This window comes from Mustela nivalis, assembly GCF_964662115.1.
Source record: "Mustela nivalis genome assembly, chromosome: 16".
Lineage (NCBI taxonomy): Eukaryota > Metazoa > Chordata > Mammalia > Carnivora > Mustelidae > Mustela > Mustela nivalis.
In genome coordinates this window covers 28,438,645-28,458,950 of record NC_139035.1, presented here as the reverse complement: position 1 = coordinate 28,458,950, position 20,306 = coordinate 28,438,645, and the positions used below count along the sequence as shown (strand labels likewise).

The following is a 20,306-nucleotide window of genomic DNA, read 5'->3' as shown; positions in this document are numbered from 1 at the left end:
TTACAGAAAATTACACTAGTTTATAATTCCTCACTTTTTCCAGAGAATTTACTCTTTTATTTCAAAGTTGAATAAATTTGAGTATTCAAAAAAAAATCTAAAATCCATACTAGCAGGTCATTAAATCTCATTTCCAGGTGCTATTGTCAACAAACCTGGTTAGGTTATGTTTCTATGAGTAAAACACTGTAGGTTATTAGGTAACATAAAGGAAATCTCTTTAAAAAAAAAAAAAAACACTGGATTCAGTCAGTTAAGCATCTAACTCTTGATTTATGCTTAGGTCATGATCTCAGGGTCATGAGATTGAGCCCCTCATCCAGGCTCCATGCTAGGCATGGAGCCTGCTTAAGATTTTCTCTCTCCCTCACCCCCTCTACCCTCCTCCCTCCCTCTCTCAAAATAAAATGAATAAACAAATTAAATAAAATAACTAGAGTCATCACACTGCAAGAATTTTACCACATTAAGCTTAAATTGTTTTCAGCTTTAGTTGTCAGGGGTTGGGGTAGGGAAGAACTCAACGAAGAGGTGGTGAAGGTGTTCAGGCTTTCAATCAGACCCGTGAATGTAAGATTTCACTATGCATTTCCATCATAGCCAATGCATGAGCCAGCACTGTTCCCTTCATAGACTATATATAAACTTTCTGTCTGGAGCTATAAATTCTTTTACCACCATTCAACATAAAAAACACAATCCAAAAACATTAAAGAAAAATTCGTGATTAAAGTCACAATTGACAAACACTCGTGAGCTTTTAATGTTTTAAGACACCTGGGAACGGAAAGCAGTAACTAGTCTCCGATGTTCACTTTAACTTTGCAAAGTATGAAAATGATTTACACTGCCTAATGTCTATAAATATGTATAACCCAAACTTGAAATCTGCACTTTTGCATCTTGTCCCAGTTCTTTGGGGTTGGCACTCGTGGCACTATAATTCACTTGAGTACAGCCCCTCCACTGAGTCATTGCTAAAAGTAAATCAAGTGGGAGAAAAGTAAAAGAAGTGGGAGAAAAAGCAAAGAGCTATTTCAGAGCATCTGATTGCTTGTCTCAAACTGATCTACTAACCCAGACTGGAGAGATATATGTGCCTGTCTTCTTGGAGGCAACTTAGGTGTTCACATGTTTTTGAGCCCCACTAGATACTAAGCCTGCGGGAAATCTGCAATGATCTGCATTCCTCAATTACATAGTCTTTCCTTAACTGACAGTCATCAGAGTAGCTCCAATTCCCCAAATCTAAGACAGTCTTATTAACACACTGTCAACACCTCACACTGCCTGCCGCACTATCTTCAGGATTATTGAAATATTAACAATCAACAATTTCTGGGATTTCTAAAAATTGCTCTATCAAGACAACACAGTTACTCACTGAGACCAAAAATGCCGTGTTAAATGCGTATACTGTATGTATCCAAAGGGTGTAATTCACCTTACCTATTTGTGTATCCAGATGAAGGGAATCAATTATATCGAACCCCAAGGATACATTATGAATATATTTTCATGCTCTTCTTCATTCTTATCCTACAACAGTCCATAAGCCTCTCTGATTTCAGGAATTCACTCTAGAAACCAATTTCAAGGTTAAAAAAAAAAAAAATCTATACAAGTGACCAAACTGTAGGCTTTAAAAATTGCTACAAATTAATTGGGAGAACTTGTGTCCAAAGAGCCTACGCCGGATTAAAACAAAAGTTGTTTTGTAGTCTGTGAATAGCCAATGATTAAGCACGTATCTTATCTCAACTGGAACGCATTTACAAGTACTTAAACTGGCCACTATTCTACATCTGTGTCTGTTACTGGAAAACCGCCTTCACGAGAAACCCAAGTTAAGGGAATGACCGTCAACGCTTTCCTGCAGGTTAGGTCCATTTTACTGGGACTTTGCGGAGCTGTCGGTGTGTCCAGGCCGAGCGGCTCGCAGCGCCGCACGCGGCAGGGTCCCCGAGGGCGGCGGCTAAGGCCGGCAGCCCGCGGAGCCCCCCAGAGGCGCCCCTGGCGCGGCGCTCGCCCCCGACCCCGCGCGCAGGAACTGGGCGCTGCTCGCGCGCGGGGAGAGCTCGGGCACAGCGGCCACACCTGCGCGTCTCCGACCTCGAGGGGCAGCCGACCCGAGGACGCGGCCCTCAGGGAGGGGACAGACCCCACCCCACGCCCCCCTTTCTCCGACGCCCTACCGACACGTTGGGCTGTGAAACGTACGGGTAGCAAGGCAGCTCCAGCGCTGGGAGGGGAACGGGGGAGGGTGTTCCGCGTTAAGTCCGCTCCTCGCCCCGACCCTCCCCCGGCGACGACCGCGAGCCGCGGTGCGGCCTCCCCGCTTCCCGCAGCCCCAAACTCCGACCCCCGTCCACGGGTCCCGGGCCTCCCCGCACCCCCAGCCGCGCCCCGCCCCCGGTCCCCGGGCCTCCCGCCCTCAAATCCCGAGGTCCCGGGCTCGCTTACCCGGCAGGTGCTCTCTGCGAGCGGGTTCACCTCCTCCGGCCCCCGTGACAGGGCTGCAGCCGTCCGGCGGGCGAACGCGAGAGGACGCTGCCGAGTCTCGTGGCCGCCCGACTCTGGGCTGCGGGAGCGCCGGGGCGCGGATGAAGGGCCCTCGAAGGTCGGCTACTGCCACAGCCTTCGGCTTCGAAATGCTGGCGCGCTCCTCCGCCGCCAAAATTTCCAAACTTGTAGCGCAGCCACCACCCCTGAGGAGCTGAGGAGACGCAGCCAGACCCCGCTGGGGGGTAGGGCTGCCCCCTGAGGCGTGCGGGGTGGGCGGGGCCAGGTAGGCGGACACCCACCTGGCGGCCGAGTGGGCGGGGCCGAGAGGCCGGGGCGGGCCGGGAGGAGGGTTGGCGGGCCGAGTGGGCGGGGCGTCCCCCCCTGAGGCGCCCCAGGCTCGTCTGGATCCCTTGCCTTTTTGCTGCGGTGGAAGAGCTCCTGGTGACGATGCGACCCGGATCCCGCGAGGCGTCAGTACCTCGTGATGGATGCTGTTCTACTTGGACAGAGCCCGCACGGGGGCGGGGGAGGGGGAGGGCGGTGGGTCCCCGAGACCCACGCTTTCCGCGCGCGCCGCTCCCTGCTGCCTTTTGGGGACTGCAGGAAGAGGGTCTCCTGTCCCACAGTTGTATGGATTTCCCTGTTTGACCCCCTGTCCTGCTCACCCCACTCGCTGACCTCAAAGATCTGTGGGATCCTAGGGCATGGTCTCCCATAGATGGAGAAAGGGGCTGCCGGGGTGCCTGGGTAGCTCAGTGAGTTGGGCCTCTGCCTTTGGCTTGAGTTATGATCTCTGGGTCCTGGGATTGAGCCCGCATGGGGCTCTCTGCTCAGCAGGGAGCCGCTTCCCCCTCTCTCTCTGCCTGCCTCTCTGCCTGCTGTGATCTCTATCAAATAAATACATAAATAAATAAAATCTTAAAAAAAATAAAAAAGAAAGAAAAGAAAGGGGCTGCCACCTGTAATTTTGGAAGCTCCCAATGTATTAGAAACTTAATAAATGCCAAGATCTGGTTGCAGAAACTTGGCTGTTCGTTTTTAAACTTTAAGAACGACCTTTAACTCAATGTAAAATAGCTCTGCTATTCATGAGATGGTTACTAGGTTTAGAAAACCGCGGTGAGCTTAGGTGTTGTGGAGATAACTCCTTTTCAGCACTCGATGTGTTCTGTCTCCACCCCAGCCCCAGCCCAGATCCCAAGGATCCAGACCAGATTTCTCCCAACAGGAACCCTGGCTTACTACCTGAGACATCCTCCCAATAAGGAGGTCTAATTCTAGTTTTTAAAAGCTTCCATTTGGGTGCAGTTGCATCTTTTATGAGATGTTAGGATATAAAGCTTCTAAACTGCTTTTGCGATAAAAGTTCAATTGGAAATGCACACGAAGAAGATGCCGCGCGGCCCAGAACGGGACACAAAGAGAATGAGATGCGGCTGGACTTAGAACAGAAACAACCACTTGGACTCTGGGACAATGTTACCAGGTTTTGCAAGTTGTAAAACATCATGCTTGGGAACCAAAAGATTATATACGTTCTTGGGTGTTGGTTTCAGGCGGCGGAAGCAGCTGTCTCCTTCCTTAACAGATTTCTAGCATTTGACTCCTAAGATTTGCCAAGTGGGTTTCATTTGCCATATTGAGATGAACTTATGACCTTATAATTACCACCAATATGTATTAGGCTCTTCTGGTTTTCATTTAAGCTTGAAAATCCTTGCCTTAGGGTGCCTGGGTGGCTCAGTTGGTTAAGCAACTGTCTCTCTCTCTCTCAATCAAATAACTAAATAAAAATTTTTTTAAAAGGGGGTGCCTGAGTGGCTCAGTGGGTTAAACCTCTGCCTTCAGCTTAGGTCATGGTCTCAGGGTCCTGGGATTAAGTCCCGCATTGGGCTCTCTGCTCAGCAGGGAAACTGCTTCCTCCTTTCTCTCTGCCTGCCTCTCTGCCTACTTGTGATGTCTGCCTGTCAAATAAATAAACAAAATCTTAAAAAAACAAAAACAAAAACCTGCTTTTGGAAACAAACAAACAAACAACTAACCTAAAAAAAAGAAAGAAAGAAAGAAAGAAAATCCCTGCCTTAACTTTGCCAGTCACCTTTTGTCATAGCACTCACCTCTGTGCCTTCTGATGAATGGGTCATTTCACTCACTGCTGCAAGCCAGGCCACCGAGGAGCTAGAAAGAGAGCAGAGACTTAACCTTTATTAAAATTTTTTTTTAATTTTTTCATTAACATATAGTGTATTATTAGCCCCGGGGTACAGGTCTGTGAATCACCAGATTTACGCACTTCACAGCACTCACCATAGCACATACCCTCCCCAATGTCCATAACCCAAACACCCTCTCCCTCCCCCCTCCCCCCAGCAACCCTCAGTTTGTTTTGTGAGATTAAGTGTCTCTGATGGTTTGTCTCCCTCCTGATCCCATCTTGTTTCATTTATTCTCTTCCTACCCCCAAGCCCCCCAAATTTCCTCTCAACTTCCTCATATCAGGGAGATCATATGATAGTTGTCTTTCTCTGATTGACTTATCTTGCTCAGAATAATACCTTCTAGTTCCATCCACATTGTCACAAATGTCAAGATTTCATTTCTTTTGATGGGTGCATAGTATTCCATTTTATCTATCTATCTATACATACATATATATATATATACATGGTGTATATTTTCATATATACACCATGTATATATACAGCATATATATATATATATATATATATATATATATATATGGTATATATATATATACACCACATCTTCTTTATCCATTCGTCTGTTGATAGACATCTATGTTCTTTTCATAGTTTGGCTATTGTAGACATTGCTGCTATAAACATTTGTGTGCACATGCCCCTTCGGATCATTACATTCATATCTTTAGAGTAAATACCCACGAGTGTGATTGATGGGTCGTAGGGTAGCTCTATTTTCAACTTTTTGAGGAAACTCAATGCTGTTTTCCAGAGTGGTTGCACCAGCTTGCATTCCCACCAACAGTGTAGGGTGTAGGAGGGTTCCCCTTTCTCCGAATCCTTGCCAGCATCTGTCATTTCCTGACTTGTTAATTTTGGCCATTCTGACTGGTGTGAGGTGGTATCTCATTGTGCTTTGGTTTGTATTTCCCTGATGCCGAGTGATGTGAGGCACTTTTTCATGTGTCTGTTGGTCATCTGGATGTCTTCTTTGCAGAAATGTCTGTTCATGTCCTCTGCCTATTTCTTGATTGGATTATTTGTTGTTTGGCTGTTGAGTTTGCTAAGTTCTTTATAGATTTTGGACACTAGCCCTTAATCTGATATGTCGTTTGCAAATATCTTCTCCCATTCTGTCAGTTGTGTTTTTGGTTTTGTTGACTGTTTCCTTTGCTGTGCAGAAGCTTTTGATCTTGATGAAGACCCAATAGTTCATTTTTGCCCTTGCTTCCCCTGCCTTTGGTGATGTTCCTAGGAAGAAGTTGCTACAGCTGAAGTCGAAGAGGTTGCTGCCTGTGTTCTCCTCAAGGATTTTGATAGATTCCTGTCTCACATTGAGGTCCTTCATCCATTTTGAGTCTATTTTCATGTGTGGTATAAGGAAAAGGTCCAGTTTCATTTTTCTGCATGTGGCTGTCCAATTTTCCCATCACCATTTGTTGAAGAGACTGTCTTTTTTCCATGAGACATTCTTTCCTGCTTTGTCAAAGATTAGTTGACCATAGAGTTGAGGGTCTATTTCTGGGCTCTCTGTTTTGCTCCAGCAATCTATGTGTCTGTTTTTGTGCCAGTACCATACTGTCTTGATAATGACAGCTTTGTAATAGAGATTGAAGTCCGGAATTGTGATGCCACCAACTTTGGCTTTCTTTTTCAACATTCCTCTGACTATTCAAGGTCTTTTCTGGTTCCATATAAATTTTAGGATTATTTTTTCCATTTCTTTGAAAAAAATGGATGGGATTTTGATAGGGATTGCAATAAATGTGTGTAGATTTCTTTAGGTAGCATAGACATTTTCACAATATTTATTCTTCCAATCCAGGAGCATGGAACATTTTTTCCATTTCTTTGTGTCTTCCTCAATCTCTTTCATGAGTACTTTATAGTTTTCTGAGTATAGATTCTTTGCCTCTTTGATTAGGTTTATTCCTAGGTATCTTGTGGTTGTGGGAGCAATTGTAAATGGGATTGACTCCTTAATTTTTCTTTCTTCTGTCTTATTGTTGATGTATAGAAATGCAACTGACTTCTGAGCATTGATTTTATATCCTGACACTTTACTGAATTCCTGTACAAGTTCTAGCAGATGTGGAGTGGAGTCTTTTCAGTTTTCTAATAAAGTATCATATCATCTGCAAAGAGTGATAGTTTGACTTCTTCTTTGCTGATTTGGATGTCTTTAATTTCTTTTTGTTTTCTGATGGCTGAGGCTAGGACTTCTAGTACTATGTTGAATAGCAGTGGTGATAATAGACATCCCTGCCATGTTCCTGACCTTAGCAGAAAAGCTCTCAGTTTTTCTCCATTGAGAATGATATTTGCTGTGGTTTTTTTCATAGATGGCTTTGATGGTATTGAGGTATGTACCCTCTATCCCTACACTTCGAAGAGTTTTGATCAAGAAAGAATGCTGTACTTTGTCAAATGCTTTTTTAGCATCTATTGAGAGTATCATATGGTTCATGTTTTTTCTTTTATTAATGTATTATATCACATTGATTGATTGCAAATGTTGAACCAAACTTGCAGCCCTAAAATAAATCCCACTGTGTCGTGGTGAATAATCCTTTTAATGTACTGTTGGATCCTATTGGATAGCATTTTGGTGAGAATTTTTGCATCCATGTTCATCAAGGATATTGATCTGTAATTCTCTCTTTTTTAAAAAAATTTTTGTTTTAAGATTTTAAGTGGGTTAAGCCGCTGCCTTCGGCTCAGGTCATGATCTCAGGGTCTTGGGATCGAGTCCCACATCGGGCTCTCTGCTCAGCAGGGAGCCTGCTTCCTCCTCTCTCTGCCTGCCTCTCTGCCTACTTGTGATCTCTGTCTGTCAAATAAATAAATACAATCTTTAAATATATATATATATATATATATATATATTTTAATTTATTCACTTGAGAGGCAGAGACCACAAGCAGGCAGAGAGGCAGGCAGAGAGAGAAAGAGAAGCAGGCTCCCCACCAAGCAGAGAGCCGATGTGGGGCTCGATCCCAGGCCCCTAGGATCACAACCTGAGTAGAAGGCAGAGGCTTTAACCCACTGAGCCACCTAGGCGGCCCTGTAATTCTCTTTTTTGATGGGATCTTTGGTTTGGGGATCAAGGTAATGCTGGCCTCATAAAATATGTTTGGAACTTTCCCTTCCATTTCTATTTTTTGGAACAGTTTCAGGAGAATAGGAATTAATTCTTCATTAAGTGTTAGGTAGAATTCCCCTGGTAAGCCGTCTGACCCTGGGCTTTTGTTTGTTGGGAGATTTTTGATGACTGCTTCAATCTCCTTGCTGGTTATGGGTCTGTTCAGGTTTTCTATTTCTTCCTGGTTCACTTTTGGTAGTTTATATGTCTCTAGGAATGCATCCATTTCTTCCAGATTGTCAAATTTGCTGGCATATAGTTGCTCATAATATGTTCTTATAATTGTTTGTATTTTTTTGGTGTTGGTTGTGATCTCTGCTCTTTCATTCATGATTTTATTTATCTGGGTCCTTTCTCTTTTCTTTTGGATAAGTCTGGCCAGGGGTTTATCTGTCTTATTAATTCTTTCAAAGAACCAGCTCCTAGTTTTGTTGATATGTTCTATTGGGTTGTTTTGTTTGTTTGTTTCTATTTCATTGATTTCTGCTCTGATCTTTATTATTTCTCTTTTCCTTCTGGGTTTAGGCTTTCTTTGCTATTCTTTCTCCAGCTCCTTTAGGTGTAGAATTAGGTTGTGTATTTGAGACCTTTCTTGTTTCTTGAGAAAGGCTTGTACCGCTATATATTTTCCTCTCAGGACTGCCTTTGCTGTGTCCCACAGATTTTGAACCATTGTGTTTTCATTATCACTTGTTTCCATGAATTTTCTCAATTCTTCTTAAATTTCCTGGTTGACCCACTCATTCTTTTGAGAGATGGTCTTTAGCCTCCATGTATTTGGGTTCTTTCCAAATTCCCTCTTGTGATTGAGTTCTAGATTCAGAGCATTGTGGTCTGAAAATATGCAGGGAATGATCCCAATCTTTTGATAGCGATGAGACCTGATTTGTGACCCAGGATGTGATCTATTCTGGAGAATGTTCCATGTGCACTAGAGAAGAATGTGTATTCTGTTGCTTTGGGATGGAATGTTCTGAATATATCTGTGATGGCCATCTGGTCCAGTGTGTGATTTAAGGCCCTTATTTGCTTGGATGATCTGTCCATTTCAGTGGGGGAGGGGTGTGTGTTAAAGTCCCCTAATATTATCATATTATTGTCAATGTGTTTCTTTGATTTTGGTATTAATTGGTTTATAGAGTTAGCTGCTCCCATGTTAGGGCATAGATACTTAAAATTGTTAGATCTTGTTGGACAGACCCTTTGAGTATGATATAGTGTCCTTCCGCATCCCCTATTATAGTCTTTGGCTTAAAATCTAATTGATCTGATATAAGGATTGCCACCCCAGCTTTCTTTGGATGTCCATTAGCATGGTAAATTATTTTCCACCCCCTCACTTTAAATCTGGAGGTGTCTTTGGGTCTAAAATGAGTTTCTTGTAGACAGCATATTGATGGGTTTTTTTTTTTTTTAATCCATTCTGATACCCTGTGTCTTTTGATTGGGGCATTTAGCCCATTTACATTCAGGGTAACTATTGAGAGATAGGAATTTAGTGCCATTGTATTGCCTGTAAGGTGACTCTTACTGTATACTGTCTCTGTTCCTTTCTGGTCTACTACTTTTAGGCTCTCTCTTTGCTTAGAGGACCCCTTTCAATATTTTCTGTAGAACTGGTTTGGTGTTTACAAATTCTTTTAGTTTTTGTTTGTCCTGGAAGCTTTTTATCTCTCCTTCTGTTTTAAAGGACAGCCTGGCTGGATATAGTATTCTTGGCTGCATGTGTTTTTCTCATTTAGTGCTCTGACTATATCATGCCAGTTCTTTCTGGCCTGCCAGGTCTCTGTGGATAAGTCTGCTGCCAATCTAATATTTTTACCACTGTATGTTATAGACTTTTTGTCCTGGGCTGCTTTCAGGATTTTCTCTTTGTCACTAAGACTTGTAAGTTTTACTATTAGATGACAGGGTGTGGACCTATTCTTATTAATTTTGAGGGGAATTCTCTGTGCCTCCTGGATTTTGATGCTTGCTCCCTTTGCCATATTAGGGAAATTCTCTACAATAATTCACTCCAATATACCTTCTCCTCCCCCTCTCTCTTTCTTCTTCTTCTGGAATCCCAATTATTCTAATGTTGTTTTGTCTTATGCTTTCACTTATCTCTCAAATTCTCCCCTCATGGTCCAGTAGCTGTTTGTCTCTCTTTTGCTCAGCTTCTTTATTCTCCATCATTTGGTCTTCTATATCACTAATTCTCTCCTCTGCCTCATTTATCCTAGCAGTAAGAGCCTCCATTTTCTATTGTACCTCATTAATAGCTTTTTTGATTTCAGCTTGGTTAGATTTTAGTTCTTTTATTTCTCCAGAGAGGTTTTCTCTAATATCTTCCATGCCTTTTTCGAGACCAGCTAGCACCTTGAGAATCGTCATTCTGAACTCTAGATCTGGATATTAACAATGTCCATATTGATTAGGTCCCTGGCCTTCGGTACTGCCTCTTGTACTTTTTTTTTGTAGTGAGTTTTTCCCCCTTTTCATTTTATCCAGATAAGAATATATGAAGGAGAGAATAAAATACTAAAAGGGTGGCAAAGACCCCAGAAAAATGTGCATTACCCAAATCAGAGAGACCCCAAACTGTGGGGGTAAGAAAAGGGGTAAAAAGAAGTAAAAAAAAAAAAAAATTAAAAGGGTGCCTGGGTGGCTCAGTGGGTTAAGCCTCTGCCTTCGGCTTGGGTCATGGTCTCAGGGTCCTGGGATTGAGCCCCGTATTGAGCTCTCTGCTCAGCAGAGAGCTTCTCTCTCTCTCTCTCTCTGCCTACTTATGATCTCTGTCTGTCAAATAAATAAATAATAAAATCTTTTTTTTTAATAGAGAAAAAAAGAAATATATATATATATTAGACTGGTGAGTGGAACAGAGCCACCCACTTAATTTTGACTGTATTTTGGTCTCTTAGAAGAAACTATCTCCCAAAATTTTAAAGAAAGAAAAACTTTTGGGGCACCTGGGTGGTTTAGTGGGTTAAAGCCTCTGCCTTTGGCTCAGGTCATGATCCCAGGGTCCTGGGATCGAGCCCCGCATTGGGCTCTCTACTCAGCGGGGAGCCTGCTTCCTCCTCTCTCTCTCTGCCTGCCTCTCTGCCTACTTGGATCTCTGTCTGTCAGATAAATAAATAAAATCTTAAAAAAAAGAAAAACATTTACACACACACACACACACACATATATATATATATACATATATACGTATATATACAAAAATAAGGGTAAACACGATGAAAGGATGGAATATGACTATAAAGATGAAAATTTAAAAAAAAATTCTAAAAAGGAGTTGATAAGATAAGTTGGTTGGGAAAAGAAAGAAAAAGAAAGTAGAGAGAATTTGCTCAGGCTGGAAACTAGAACAAAGCCCTGTGCTAAATTTAGGGTATATTTTGATCAATTAGAAGAAGTTGTATCCCAAAACATTTTTTTAAATTTTTTAAAGATTTTATTTATTTATTTGACAGAGAGCACAAGTAAACAGAAAGGCAGGCAGAGAGAGAGGAAGGGAAGCAGGCTCCCTGCTGAGCAGAGAGCCTGATGCGGGGCTTGATCCCAGGCTTCTTGCTTGGCAGGGAGTCTGCTTCTTCTTCTGCCTCTGCGTGCCACTCTGCTTACCTGTGCTTGCTCTCTTTCTCTCTCTCTCTCTGATAAATAAATAAATAAATATTTTTTAAAAAGTTAGATACAATGAAGGATAAAATATGACTATAATAATGAAGGTTCAAAAAGATTTTTTTTAGGGCGGCGGCGGCGGCGGCAGTCATGGCGGCTCGGTGTGTGAGGCTGGCGCAGCAAAGTCTCCCAGCTTACCTGTCTCTCAGACCATCTCCTCGGCTGCTGTGCACAGCTACAAAACAGAAGAACAGTGGCCAGAACCTGGAAGAGGACGTGAGTCAGAATGAACAGAAGACAGATACTCCTTCCCCAGAGAAGATACTCCTGGACGAGAAGGTCAAGCTAGAAGAGCAGCTGAAGGAGACTGTGGAAAAATATAAGCGAGCTTTGGCAGACACTGAGAACTTGAGGCAGAGGAGCCAGAAATTGGTGGAGGAGGCAAAATTACACGGCATCCAGGGCTTCTGTAAGGACTTGCTGGAGGTCGCAGATATCTTGGAGAAGGCGACGCAGAGTGTCCCGAAGGAGGAGGTCAGAGACGACAATCCTCACCTCAAGAACCTCTGTGAGGGGCTCCTGATGACGGAGGTCCAGATCCAGAAGGTGTTCACCAAACACGGCTTGCTGCGGCTGAACCCCGTGGGTGCCAGGTTCGACCCCTATGAGCACGAGGCCCTGTTCCACACACCAGTGTAGGGCAAGGAGCCCGGCACGGTGGCGCTGGTCAGCAAAGTGGGGTACAAGCTGCACGGGCGCACCCTGAGACCCGCACTGGTGGGGGTGGTGAAGGCAGCTTAGTGGCCTCATGGGGCTCCCGTGGGTTCTTTGCGATCCCCTGCTGTAGCTCTTGTGAATACCTTTGACCCTTTCCCTGTCCTTGTTGGAAAGCTTTAGTAACCAGTGGCTAAACAGAAAATGAAGCCGGTTTCACAGATGCGTGAATGAACTTAAATTCGGGAGTCTGTTCGTTGATTTTTAATACACCTTTCATCGCTCTACATGCTTAGAGAACAGGCCGGCAGGACACGACTGGACCCAGAGGGTCATGAATCATGCTCTAGCTGGTTAAAGCCTAGCGACGTCCAGGTACCATAAATGAGTCAATGCCTTCGGGAACCCCACTTGGGCTGCGCGCTATGGCTCACCCGGGTCCCGGGCGCTCAGCCCGAACCTTCCTGTGCAGAAGGGAAGGCGAGAGCTTGAGCGTGTTCTTCCTGCTTAGAAAAGTTTCGCCATGCCCTCACTGAAGAACATACAAATTCATTTGTAATTCGTTACGGTCTAGCAACGAAAATACCCGACTTCCGGCTTCCTTCTGGAGATGGGAAGTGAGCACATGTGCCTGAACAGGCCTCACCAGCTTATTTTGCCCGTTACTGAATTTAACAAAATCAGTCACTCTTGACCTTTTGTTCATCTATTTGCAGAAATGTTCAGATCTCTAGTAGCCACTTACTGATGACCGGAAGGTCTTTACCGTAGAAAGACGGACTTGCTCAAAATCCAAGGATTGCATGCTTCGCACATTTTAAATGTCAGTGTTTAGTTTTCAAATTTTATTTAAGAGGATTAAAGCCCTAATGTGTTTATTTTCCTATTTTCTGGAAACTGTTTTGTGTACTTTGGTGGAGGAGACCCACCTACACTGAGCAGGATTCCGCTTTCCTGCTCTCAGCTCAAATCCCAAAGCCTTGTGCTTGACACTCAGACATGACACACGTGGTAGCTTCCCCGTGGGAAGGGAGAGCAGGAGGAAAACGGGGGGGGGGGGGGGGGGGGGGGGGCTTGGCTGGGGACAGATGTTGCCATCCACGGCCCTGGGGAGGGGACTGGGGACGGGTCTGCACCACTCTGTAGCCCCCTCTGTTGCTCATTCACAACGGGGTGTTGAGAGTGAGCGGTTACAGACCAGACAAAATCCAGCCTCCTGCTATCTGTGCTGTAGAAAGGTATGTCTGGGACCGAAGGCCAACACTATTAATTCATTTACTACGTAAGAAAGGTGGGGCGGTTGACTTTGCTTGTAATTTTGAAAGATGTAGGTAGTATTCCCATAATTAAAAATTTAATTTATACTAAAAAAAAAAGATTTTTTTAATGAAAGGTATTGTTAAGATAAACTAGTTTAAAAACATTAAAAGGGGAAAGAGTAAAAGTTAAAAAAAATTAGAATAAGAAAAAATAAGTTAAAAAATTAATTAACTTTGCAAAACTAAAGAATTATGGGGAGAAAGCCATGAATTCCATGCTTTGCCTTCTCCTCCTCTGGAATTCCACTGTTCTCCTTGATAAGTGAACTTATCAAGTGTTGGCTGAATTTCATGCTGATCTTCTGGGAAAGGGGCCTGTTGTAGTGATTCTCAAGTGTCTTTGTCCAAGGCAGAATTGCAACCCCCTTGCTAGGGGCCAGGCTAAGTAATCTGCTTGGGTTTGCCCTTGGGAGCTTTTATTTCCTGAACATGTTCCATAGAGCTCTGGAGAATAAGAATGAAAATGGCAGCTTCCTAATATCTGGCCCAGAGGAGCCGAGAGCTCAGGGTCCCACTCCTCAGTGCACCCTCAGAGAAAAGCACTCAGTCACTCCCATCTCCCTGTCCTCCGGCCGCACTCCAAGCTCACCCATCCTGTTACCATGTGTCTCTGTCTCTGGCACACAGCTCTGCCTGGTGTCTCAAAACCCAGCAGATCCCTGCCACTCCAATCTGTGCATTGTCCTTTGAAACACACATACAAAATTGAATTTTGCATACTATTTATCTATTTTTTTTTTCTGTTGTTGCTTCTGATTTTGGTGTCATAAGAAATCTTGCCCAACCGGAGGTCACAAAGATTTACCACCATGTGTTCATCTAAGAGTATTATAGTTTAAGCTCTTATATTTAGATCTACATTTCATTTTGAGTAAATTTTTGGATCTAGCATAAGAAAGGGTTCCAACCTTATCCTGCAGCTTATGGCTATCCAATTGCCCCAACACTATTTGTTGAGAAGATTATTTCCCTCATTTGAATTGTCTTGGCGCCCTTGTCAAAAATCAATTGACTAGAACACCTGGGTGGCTCAATTGGTTAGGCGGCTCAGGTCACGATCCCAGGGTCCTGGGATCAAGCCCCATATCAGCCTCCCTGATCAGAATCTGCCTCTCTCTCTCCCTCTGCCTGCTGCTCTGCTTACTTGTGATCTCTCTCTAATCTCTCTGTCAGATAAATAAATAAAATCTTTTAAAAGAAAAATTGACACTTAATGTAAGGATTTGTCTCTGGACTTCCCATTCTATTCAACTGATAAATATGTCTGTCCTATCACTGAACTGTTATACATACTGCCTTGATTACCGTAGTTTTGTTGTAAATTTTGAAACTGGGAAGTGTGAGTCCTTTGACTTTTTCAAGATTGTTTTTGGCTATTGCTGGTACCTTGTATCTCCATATCAACTTTAGGATTTGCTTATTAATTTATGCAGGAAAAGCATCTGGGATTTTGATGAGGGTTTTGTTGAATCTGCAGATCAATTTGGGAAGTATTACTGTCTTAACAGTGTTAGCTCTTTTGATTCATGAACATGAAATGTCCTCCCATTTATCTAGGTCTTACATTTCTTCAAGCAATGTTTTGTAGTTTTCAAAGTGTAAGTTACACTTCCTTTGAAGAAAGATTTTATTTATTTATTTATCTTAGAGAGAGAGAGCACTCAAGGAGGGAGAGGGGCAGAGGGAGAGAATCTCTGGCAGACTCCATGCCTAGAACAGAGCCCAACATGGGGCTCCATCTCATGACACTGAGATCGTGACCTGAGCTGAAATGAAGAGTCAGACACTTCTGACTGAGCCACCAGGCACCCCTACAGTACTTTTTTTTTTAAATTTAATCCTAAGTATTTTTGATCCTTTTGTAAACTGAACTGTGTTCTTATTTTCATTTTCTGATTGTCCATTGAGAGTATGCAGAAATATAAATGATATATTTCTATATATATTTATAAATATATATATATTTAGGAAATATGATATATTTCTCTATATATAATTTAATATATATAAATTATATATATATATATATATATATATATATATATATATATAAAACGTTTCTATATAGGTAGATAGATAGATAGATAGATATAACCTTATCATCAGATTGAGGAAATTCCCTTCTATTCCTAGTTTGTCAAGTGTTGTTATCATGAAAATGTTAGACTTTTGTCAAATGCTTTTTCTGTGTCTGTTGAAATGATCATGGGTTTTTTTCATCCTTTGTTCTGTTGGTTTGGTATATTACAATGATTGAACTTCTGTATTTTGAATCAACCTTGCATTCCTGCCATAAATTCCACTTAGTCATGGTGTATAAGCCTTTTTATTACTGGTGGATTCAGTTTGCTAGTATTTTGTTGATGACTCTCACATCTATATCATAAAGAACTTTGATGTGTTTTTTTCTTGTAATATCTTTGGTTTTGATAACTGGGCAAAATCTGACCCTATAGAACAACCTGGGAAGTATTCCCTCATCTTCTGTTTTTGGAAGAGTTTATGAAGAATTGGTATTTATTTTTCTTTAACTGTATAGTAACATTCATCAGGGAAGCCAACTAGGTCTGAACTTCGCTTTGTTGGAAGTTTCAAAATTGCTAATCTAATCTCTTTTTATGGGATCTTCCAGTTTCTTTTTTGAATGTTATTTCGTTATGGTTTCTATTCCTTCATCTGTGTAATCATTTAAAATATTGTTTTATAGTCTCTCCCACATAGTCCTGTGTAGTTTCTATTTACTGATTTTCTTTTGTCTGGTTTGGTTATTTATCATTTCATTTAGCCACGATTGTGTTTACTGATTCTCTATCATGGTAAATCACAACATTTCCTTATCTGTTTTGGGAATTTGTTGTTGTTGTTTAAGGTTTATTGAAGGTATCACAGCACAGCAAGAAGATTCAAATGACTCTCCATGGTATTTTGCAATTCATCCCAACTGTAGACTGCATGACCTGCAGGTTGCTAGACTGTCCAGATCCAAGAGTTTCAACATTTCCTTAGTGTCAGAATCAACTTCAGTGATTTCCTGATCCAGGATGGAGACCTCAGCTACATTATCATCTTTCCTTTCTCTCTTCTTCTGCTGCAGATTGATGGAGATACCACTCACTGGGCCCTTCTCACTCCACTTTGTCAGATGTGTGGCATGGCCTGTGTTCTTGCTGGGAGTAATGGCAATCTCCTCGCACACCTGGTTGTTGGCATGGGAGTCATTGTCTAGGTACATGTAATATTTCTCAGTGGTGACCCAGGCTGCCTTTTTCATGGTTTTGGTGTGAATGGAGCCCATGTTGGTGGCTCTGGTAATTATCACGAGGTCATCTTTAGTGGTGATCCACTTTGTCTACAAAACCCTCATGTGGCCTGGGTTATAAAGTGTTCCTTCAGACAAGCTTTACATCTGTTTCTGCCAGGCACTCCAAAAAGATCACCAAGGGTGGGGCATCTGGGTGGTTCAGTTGGTTAAGCATCTAACTCTTGATCTCAGGACAGGTCTTGATCCTGGGGCCCTGAGTTCAGGCCACACATTGGGCTCTACACGAGGTGGAGAGCTTACTTCAGAAAAAAATAAAAATAAAAAAAGATTACCAAGGAAGAGTATAAAATTCAGACTTTGCTCCTGCCCCATGTCACAGGCCTGGTAGGTTAATTTCTCTTAGGTTGGTATTTTTTTCTACTAAACACCCCAATAAAGCCAAATTCCTCTGTACCCCTACCCAAAAGTACTTTCTAGTGCCCCTCTAACTGACATGCAGTCTCCTAGGGTCTCACCGGTGTGAATAGGTCTTGTGTCTACTCTCCATTTTGTACAGGTCACAAGTCCTTATACAAGCAGGACTTAAAACATTTGAAAACTCTGACCACTGGGGCACATCTCCAGCTCTAACACTCCCAACCCCACACCCAATGGCTGCCATATCATCTGTCCCAAGGGCTTGTTTTGCTTCCCTTTGTGTTATTGGCATTTGGTGTTTCCTTTATTTTTCCCCCAAACTCAGCTGCATGTTAAAATATTTTTGTTACATTTTATACGTAATTTTGAATATTTATACTTGGGTGAAAGGGACTTTGTAGCCACTTGTAGCTACATCCATGTAGCTGCTTATGGAGTGATAAGCACAGGGCTAGGAGACAGAGGATCACGTTCCAGTTTGCCTCTATCAGTATGGAGGACTAGGCGTGGCATTTTCCACTTCTTGGTCTCAGCCTGTTCACCTCCAGAATAGGGTGGTTGGTCTTCAGGTTACTGTCAGTTCTAAAATTGTCTGATTTTTTTTTTTTTCCAAACTTCTGTCCACAGTGCTTACTCTGAAGTCTTATTCTCTAGGCACAGATTGGCTTCTGTGAGGAGAGGCTGTTTGCCAGAGGCCAAGATAACCTGAACAGTCTTTACTTTTCCAAGAGCAGAAAGCGAGAAACACTTGTCTGTTGTCCTGAAAACCCCTCAGTGATTGGCTTCATGGGGGGAATTGGCTGCATTCGTGGGAGTGGATAAGCCTGGCCTGCCTTCATTTGTCCTTTTGTTTTTTTCCATGGGAAAACAGCAGCAGAGGAAATTCCAAACTTCCTTTTCCTAAGCAGCTTTGTTTTCTGTATTTAATGAATGCCAAACATCAACCATGTCTGCAAATTTCCTCTTTGTAAGTAAGACTTAAATCCTTGCCCCATGTACCCAATATTTCATCTCAATATGATAAGCACAATAAGTTCTGGAACAATTTTACCTTAATTTGGGTTTTTTTCTGGGAGGACGGACTTGGGGAAAGACACTTTGAAGGGCTTTTATAGAAATCTATGGAGCCAGACAGACAATTCTCACGTCCTTCCCTGTGGCTGCTGTGGCAGCAGCAAAGCCAGAACACTGGATTGTCAAGTAACCCCCCCCCCCCCCGCCCCAGAGTGAACAGCAGGGTGTGCTGAGAGGGTGGAATGTACTGGAATATTCTTTTCCACTAGGACAATTTGTCTTTCAACACTTTAGTTCTCTTTCCGATAGAGCAGAGGCCTGTCTCTGGTGAACTTTTTCGTCTGTACCTCCACCTTACTATGCACCCATGTTTGTGTCCACGGACCTGCCAGGTGCCGCCTCACCAGATGGGCCCCTTCAAGCTTGGACCCAGGCATATCTAGTGAATTTGTTTCCAGAATAGCTCAGACCATCTGTTACCTTTCTAACATTGTCCCTCCACTCTGAGTCTGAGTTTTCATAGATCTAGGAGAGCAATAAATGAAGAGAGAAATGCAACCGTTTCACTAAAAAGGGAAGTAGTAGCCCTGAGGATCTTGAAATTCACCATAAAATGAAAATTTCTATTAGGCAAATGCATGCAATTATAAATAATTAGGCAAAAACCTTGACTAGTAATTTATGCGTTTCTTTAAAAATGTCCCTCACATTGACATTGACCAAGAAGCAAAAGAAGGCTGAAGAATCAATGGGAACTCTGCTGAGTCCAAAAGGCAGATTTTGCCATGTAAGCCAGTTTGTAATGTCTCATTAATTCACTCGCTATAAAACTTTAAGCATGTGTTTGGCTATGATGTCAGGCAGTACTCTGGGCCCAGAAGTAGGAGTCACAAATTCATGGTGGAAAGAGCATCACCATTTTAATACTCTCAAAGGATGCACTCACCAATTAAAAGCATGCATTTATTATTTGCATTATTTGTTGTTTTTAGAGATCTTTAAAGTCTGCAGTCACTATAGCCTTGGTAAAGGAACAAGCAGGCATACGATGTCAGATACTCAATGTCCCTTTTCTATTATAGGGTATAGAGAGCAAGAAACTTGAATTTATGGTCTTCCTTGCAATTAGAAGTGACAAAAGAGACACCATCCTCACCAAAGAGACAAAGTAAATAAAGTTCTGCTGAGAAGGTAAAGCAAAGTAGTTAGGGTTTGGACAATTGTTTGTTTAAACCCCGCCCCCATAACTTCCTAAAAAGAAGATGGTCATGTCCATTCAAGAAGTGGCCGCCATCTTGCAAGCTCCAAGCACCAACAAGACTGATGCCAAAGAATTGAGAGGTGTATGGAAAGAGAGAACGAATGGGACCCCAACCATGTGAGCACTGAAGTTTCTGTTCTTTGCGGCAGAAAGCATTCCTAAGTGACATATATTTTAATTAAAATCTGGGAAATTTTGTGATTGCGTTTATGTCAATGTATACAAAACATGATGAATCTTCAAATGAAAAATCCAAAAAGTAAGAAAACACATTTTGAAACTTTTAAAAGATTTAAATGTCTTCATTTTGGAGAAGACCGTATTTTGCAGATAAAATGAAAAGATCTATAGACTGCCACATAAAAATTTGATTATGGAGAACCAGAGTGGGGAATGTTATTAAAATTGAGACTCTCCTAGAAAATCCTAGAAAATTGTCTGTTGAGTTTATATCTTTAAGCCACTTTTTAAAAGCACTTTTATTTTACTTTAATCAGAGGATTTAATTTTACACCCACTTTCCAAGAAATACGTTTCTGAATCATTTTTCAAAAGTATGCAAATAAAAGTCTTGTAGAGATAAATCATCTACTTTGCTTTTGAGTCAGTCATTGTTCCCACAAAACAACTGACAATATTCCCAGAGGACACAAAATAAAAGTATTCATGCATTATTATTAGCTAAAAAAGATAATCCATCTCTTGGCCTATAAGTCTCAGAAGATTTCCCCTAATCAGTGGCTTTCTTCCAAACAAGAAAGGAGATGAGATTTTGGTGCAAAGTGTTATTGGAAGCTCCTTAGGGGGTAAAACATTTGCATCTTTGCTATCAAGCAGGCCCATTATCTGGATGTCTGCATTT

General features: G+C 42.2%; 1 long non-coding RNA gene and 1 pseudogene across 3 annotated transcripts; both read left to right on the top strand.

Annotated features, from left to right (window-relative positions):
* The first annotated feature begins 1,794 nt into the window (after positions 1-1,794).
* Positions 1,795-20,005, top strand: LOC309850486. 2 transcript variants are annotated; one of them, XR_014304270.1, is made up of 4 exons: positions 1,795-1,879; positions 16,585-16,716; positions 18,044-18,136; positions 19,266-20,005. It is a non-coding gene; the product is annotated as an uncharacterized lncRNA (long non-coding RNA). The 2 variants fall into 2 exon arrangements; XR_014304271.1 differs by having other exon boundaries at positions 18,041-18,136.
* Positions 11,590-13,057, top strand: LOC309849758 (grpE protein homolog 1, mitochondrial pseudogene; annotated as a pseudogene). Its single transcript has one exon. The product of its transcript is annotated as a grpE protein homolog 1, mitochondrial pseudogene (transcript).
* Positions 20,006-20,306: the final 301 nt, after the last annotated feature.